Consider the following 6,800-nt stretch of genomic DNA (forward strand, 5'->3'; position numbering starts at 1 on the left):
GCGCGTGAAGACTGGGCGCGCACGGAGCTAGTGCGCCAGTGCCGCGCCGACGAGCAGTTCGCCGCTTGACGCCGTGGCCGCGATGAGGGAGGCGTCGTCGTCCTCGGCGACAGCAACGATGATGCGCCGCCGCCACCGGTCCGCCAGGACGACGCCGGGCAGGGTCCAGCAGGGGCGGCCGCATCAAGGAAGAGAGGGCCACCGCCGACGACGAGGATGGCGGCGACGTCGGCGACTTCGCTGCGCTCAATGACTTCTTCGCCCCTTAGTTGTGTTTTTTTAATAACTTATGTAATGTTGAATATATGTCCAGTTTGCCAAACTTAGCCCAATATTTTGTTCAATTTTCTGAATTTCATTTTTTATTAAAAAAACACCCGCGTCTGGGGCGACCCTAGGGCCGGCTGCTGAGAACCTGCTCGGCCCCACGTCAATTTTGACACCAGCTCACCCCCAGACGGCGATTTTACGCGCCCCCTGGGGGGGCGAACGGCTGGAGATGCTCTTTAGCGACCCAAGTAGAGGCAAGTTGATCGATTCTCCCGAGCTATTCAATTGAAGGCTATACTACTCTTTGCATGCATGTTTTTCTTCTCCATACCTATTTTGTTCTTTAATGAATCCTCTATAAAACGTATAGAATTTGATGAAGCACCATGTTTTTTTTCTTATCAATCTGATGTTACATCTTACATGAAAGCAGAACATGCATCCGAGAAGAAACTATTGTTTCATTACTACTAGATTAGAGTACAGATGAACATCTAAATACACAAAAGATCTGGTGTATCAAATAACATAGAGAGCTATCTTCCGTGCAGATACTTTACTGGAAAGAAAGACCCCCTTCAAGATTCACTCAGGAATTCCTGCAACACCGACGCACTCAAACTTCCTCGAGAGAAGTCTGTCCACAAAGCACCGGGCTGGATGTAGACGTACACCATGAACTGCATGGCCTCCATGAGGGACTGAAGACCGACTTCTCCCATCGCAATGACGCATGGCTGCTCGACGCGGATGTTGGACCTGACAGGCAGCCACAGGTGTTGAACCTGACAGATCAGTAAAAGAGAACTAGGATGCCCTAGCGCGGCCACCATCTCTATTGAAATTGTCATTGCGCTATGCAGCGTTAGTGGCAACCCAAGCCGAGGCAGGTATTAGATTGATTATCTAAAACCTATACTACCGCTCTTTGCATGCACGCCTCTTTTTATCCTAAGAGCTATTATGTTCTTTAATTAATAATACTATGTAGCACACCTGGAAGTTCATATGCACCTGTCGTCCTTTTCATGAACTCCCTTTGCTCTAATTAATAGCACATATATAAGTTTATATTTGTGTTACCAAAATATGCCCAACTAACAAGTTTAAGCTCAATTCGGAAAGCCGCTTACTTTTACTTCCACTTACCAATATTGTGCTTGTAGAACATTGTACACAATATTGAGGATTTTCCGATCAACTCTAGCCAGCAATGACACAACCTACATTGTTAGTTCCGTCTAGCGACAACAACACCTCCAGCAGGTACCATCTTCTGCACGAAAACAAGCCACCTCCAGCAGGATCCATATCGGAAAACAAGTTCAAATAGTTACCAAAAGTATAATGCGAGCATGTTCTTTGTAAAGCATACTGAAAATCCAAGGAACAGAAGTCACGAATGAAGCAAAAAAGGTTACAGAGAACATACTTCTCAATGATCAGGTATTTCACTTCTCATCTTCTACATGTGTTAAATAATTGTTGTTATTTTAGGAATTTCCAAAAACTGCAGGCAAATCTATTCGAAAAGAAAGTATGTCCATATGTAATTACATTAGAAGATGATTTAGATAGAGACTATGAAGAAACTTCACACATGTTAAAATTCTTACCCACAACAAATTTAAAAGAGTACCTGAAAGAACACTTTACACATATCAAAACTTTACATTCCTAATTAAGAAAAACAAATGTCCTACTTTATATTTCAAAATATAAGGTACAAGACAAAAATCATGACCATTTTAGCATTGACGATACCAATGATGAGGTACCCTCATCTAAGAAAAAAAGTTCATATTTTATATGTTTGAATGAACATGCACTAGCACCTTGGTGCTACCATGCCCCATAAGCATATCTGAACACAATTAATTTTCTATTAAAGCTGGCCTAGGCCTAGCAGGGAAATTATGTTACTGACATTCAAATTTTAGTGAACAAATGGGATTCAAAATCTACAGGAAAAACCAAAAAAAGGACTACATGTAAAAATAGGAGAAAAGAATCAACAGAAGACAAGAGGATTAGGGAAGCGCCTAGAAGGAACACAAGCTAGAACATGGCAGTAGCAAGTGCTAAACTACATACTTAATCCCCTTAGTTGAACTAATACGAATATATTCTAGATACTCTATATACTTTGCACTCCCTTCCGTCACATATATAAGATGTTCTAATTTTTTTGTGAATTGGATGTATATAAGCATGTTTTAGTGTGTTTGTTCACTCATTTCAGTCTGTATGTAGTCCATATTGAAATATCCAAAACATCTTATATTTGTGAACGGAGGGAGTAGTAATTTGCATTGGCATACAATTGTGTTTACTTTAGAGTCCATGAGAACATGGATTTAACTTATTATGTGTGCATGCAATCCACTTTCAAGACTATGAATGTTTAGTTGTGCTAATATTAAATTATGCGAATTCTATTGATATTACATCTTCCTTTCTAATATGTACTTAGATTTGTTTTTAGCATCACAAGGAATTGATAAAGAAGGTTTTTGTTTATAACGACAATAGAATAAAAAACGAGGTGTACTCAGTTTGTTATGTAGATACGTAACATGTCTGATCCGCATAACCATTCCTGAAAATTACCAGGTGCTTAAGATAGATGTGCGCCTCTCTAACCTGCATTTTCACCTTTTTCCATTCATATTCAATGGATGATTAAAAATATGAGGACAGATAAAACTAGTTTTTTAAATAGGAGTTCACGTTATTAACCTACTGAATAGCAACATCCACAGACTACAGGATTATTGAAATCACCATTGTACCGCCGGACTAATGGCCGAAATAGCAAATCTTGGTAGTGCTACACATATTGTGCTTCAACACATCAAATATGGAGAGCCAAACCGATTTCACTCAACTAATTATAAATTATCAATTTTGTAGTCTAAGGTACCGTCATCCATTATCTCTTTTGGAATTTACTACATAAGAGTTGTCCATGCACTCAGGTCAAGTGCAGGTATACACTGATCAATACAAAACAAATGATTTGGTCAGGCATACAAAAAGATTTATTTAAAAGAGCATGCGCCACTACTTCCATACATATGAACTACTCCCTCCGTTTCTAAATATAAGCCTTTTTAGACATTGCAATACATACTACATACGGATGTATATAGACGTATTTTAGAGTGTAGATTCACTCATTTTGCTTCGTATGTAGTCCATATTAGAATCTCTACAAGGGCTTATATTTAGGAACGGAGGTAGTAGATTGGTGTGGACTTGAAGATTCGTCGGGGCAGAGGCCGTCTCCTCCGCCGTGAACTAGATGGATTTTAACAGCCTTTTATATAACCATAAGTACATGGATATGGTGTACTACTCCGCATAAGCATTGGAAACATGCATCAGCATTTGATGGAAATAGTTCAATAATACCAAACATCGACACTATATATCATCTGATATTTCAAGCCTATTCTATAGTACAATCCAATGGTGAAAGCATCGAAGCATCGTTATATATTATATTGCAATCAGGCCCAATTTTACTATTCAGTTATTAAAATCACAAATACACTAATTACTTCCTTAACTTTGTGAATATTAATGGTTGTAGGGGGTAGAACACTACCAATTTCAGTCACAAGCCTGGAAAAAAAGTGGAAAGGACATAAACTAAAAAAACATTTTGCCTTAAGCTGTGTTAGCCATCCAGAACTTACTATCGCCATTTTGTAGATGGACAAGAAGTCAATCTGGATGAAAATCAACAACGAGTATGCAGGATAGTAACATTTGTCACTAGCAAGCAGTACGTACCTTAAAGTATATAGGTCCAATCGTACAAACATAAAAAAAGGGAGATGAGAGATCGGGGGACCTGTAGGTGGAAGAATGCAATGCCGAAGACGGGCTGCCACTTTTGAGGTTGAAGACGATGCGTCGGGGTGCCTCGCTTGGGGACAACAATGACCACTCCGGCTCGGCGTTTGGGGACGGACAACACCCCCAAGATTCCCAAAATCGCGCAGGAGCTAAGGGGAACGAGATCCACTACTTCGCAGGCTGGAAAACCGTCGAGTTCGACGAGCTCGCATCATGCAGCTACTATTAGGTCCCTGCTCCCATTGACCGGCCCGGGAGATCGACGAGGCACACGGGAATCCAAACCAACCGCCGTCCCAGCCACGAGGTGCGTGCAGGTAAGGACCACGAAGTTGGAAACCGAGGAGGAGCTTGGTGGTGATCCTCAGATGCGGTGGATCCAAGCTGGCTCACAGTGGGAGTAACTTAAGATTAGTAACATGCATATGTTATTAGTCTATATTATTATCTTCACAATGGGTATTATATATGTGTTGTGTCATGCATCACTTCATTTGTTACATTGTAGACTATTTTTTATTGATATGTGTAATATTACAGTAACTAGATATGTTACCACATGTCTCTTTTTCTTCATTATTAATTGCATGCCACATCACGTAAATAAATGTGATGTTATCATCTATATTATTTTTACTATGGGTAATCTTAAACTTTTCAATGGCCAGGAGTTCCGACAACACATAGAAGACTCAACAAAGAAGAAAAATGAAGGTTTGTGTTGGTGGGACCCCTGAAGCCACAATACGTGCTTATACTTTTTTCTTTCTTTGGGAAACGATACGTGCTCATACGAATACTGTGGATAATGGACATGATTAGAGCAAACTTTACTTAGTTGAGAAGACGAGCCAACGTTGGTCCTGCTTCCGGTATTGCACGTGTTATAACATTTTTTTTCACAAATAGTAGTATGAGTTATATAACTTAATTCAATCAGTGTTTGTGAAAAGAAGAAAAAGCTACCACGAACCATTTTAATGAATATATGGTTGATAAATTCCCTTTTACTTCATATACCAAATTCAAAAAATAAAATTGTTCACTAAGATGTTCAAACATAACTGAGGAAATTATAGGCACACACATCTACAACTATAACAGGTTAATATGACAAATCTTAAACAACAATAGCAAATAAACATAGAGAAAATGATAAAAATAAAAATTGCACAGTAGGAAAATTATTATTGCAAAAGACTCATATTTTTGAATGTGATCACATTTGATTCTGATTTTCTAGATAAAAATAAATAAATAATTATTCTGATAAAACTTTATAAAATTATAGCCTGCATATCGGGCGGGCCACTTTACTAGTTAGACTAGTTAGACACGCACATGTAGGCCTTGTAGCTTAATTAGCTAGTTTAATTAAAATTTATCCACTGTTAGCCCCACTGTGTATCACGGGTGGGACCTGGATTAGATGGGTTGACTGCTAACATCATGATGACGTCATGCTAACGCAATAAGTTTATTTTTTGAATTAAAAATAATTTGAGAAAATGTTTAAAAACTTTGAAACTTAATATAAAACAATCTGTAATTCGGATGAAAATAATTTATATATGAAAGTTGCTTAGAAAAATTCAACGAATCTGAATATGCAATCCGTTCATCCAGGGACGGAGCTAGGGATTTTGTATAGGGGGGCGAGTTCCACACTTACGCTCTCTTACGGACTAATGAGCGCATGTCGAGTAGAAAAAACAGTTTAAAGTGTGCAAAAAAGCATAGGTCTGAAATCAGGATTTCACTAATGTAAACACTAAAAAGTAGTACCAAATTATTGAATTTTTACAAAAAATAGTTTTTGAATTTGCTATATAGAAAATTTTAGTGCATGGTACTAGAACGAGTTGATTCCGAATCTAGTTTTCGAGTCAATCAATCATGCATATCGACAACAAAAAACTAGGATTTGAAAATTAGGCTAATTGTGAGAGTGGACTTACCATATAGGCATATTACTGGATGTGGTATGTCGTCCAATCCGTGGTCTCTCTTGGTGGATGGTGCTTTCCCTAATCCTCTTTATGCCGACTGATGATGATATGATCGGTTGGGGATTGAAGCTTTAATGGTTGGACGCAAATGCCCATAGACAATATTTTTTCATTGTTCTCTTCCTCTTCTTATCTACAGAAATAGAATTAGACAATCAAGCATTTCATAAGTAACTTCTAATGTTTGTAGATTTTTTTAATGGCACAACAGCGCAGATTTTAAACAAAATTAAAATCAAGAGATAAGCAAAGAAGTTAGGGTTAACCTGCACCTATGCAGCTGTGTTAGACCTTGATCAATCCCCTTCTGATCTTTTGCTTGAAGGAGGGAGAAAATTCATCCTGGCGGTGGTAGGCGGAGACTCTAGCGGACAATGGGTAGGAAGGTCGCACGAGGCCATGATCTGCGGTAAAATTTGTTGACTGAACTGCCAGGAAACAAAGGGGCTGCGCGTGCTTCTACTGCCTGCTGGGCTTCGCGTTTGATGGTGGGATTTTTTCCTTCACTAGGTCTTAGTCTGTAACTATTGTACATGGGCTTGGGATGAGTCCTGAGGAGCTTCATGATGCGTCACACAGGGGGGGCCAAATGAGTCAAAAATGGTTGCCTAATTAGGATCTGCCTAATTGCTATCAAGGGAAAATGTGAACGTTAGG

At 39.1% G+C, this 6,800-nt stretch overlaps 1 long non-coding RNA gene across 1 annotated transcript; it reads right to left on the reverse strand.

Moving 5' to 3' along the window:
* Positions 1-715: 715 nt before the first annotated feature.
* On the reverse strand, positions 716-4,513 carry LOC125543973 (uncharacterized). Its single transcript, XR_007299179.2, has 2 exons — positions 1,420-4,513; positions 716-1,029 (listed from the first exon to the last, which is right to left on the reverse strand). It is a non-coding gene; the product is annotated as an uncharacterized LOC125543973 (long non-coding RNA).
* Positions 4,514-6,800: the final 2,287 nt, after the last annotated feature.

Source organism: Triticum urartu, chromosome 3A (genome assembly GCF_056163025.1).
Source record: "Triticum urartu cultivar PI428250 chromosome 3A, HENAU_Tu73, whole genome shotgun sequence".
Classification (NCBI taxonomy): Eukaryota; Viridiplantae; Streptophyta; class Magnoliopsida; order Poales; family Poaceae; genus Triticum; species Triticum urartu.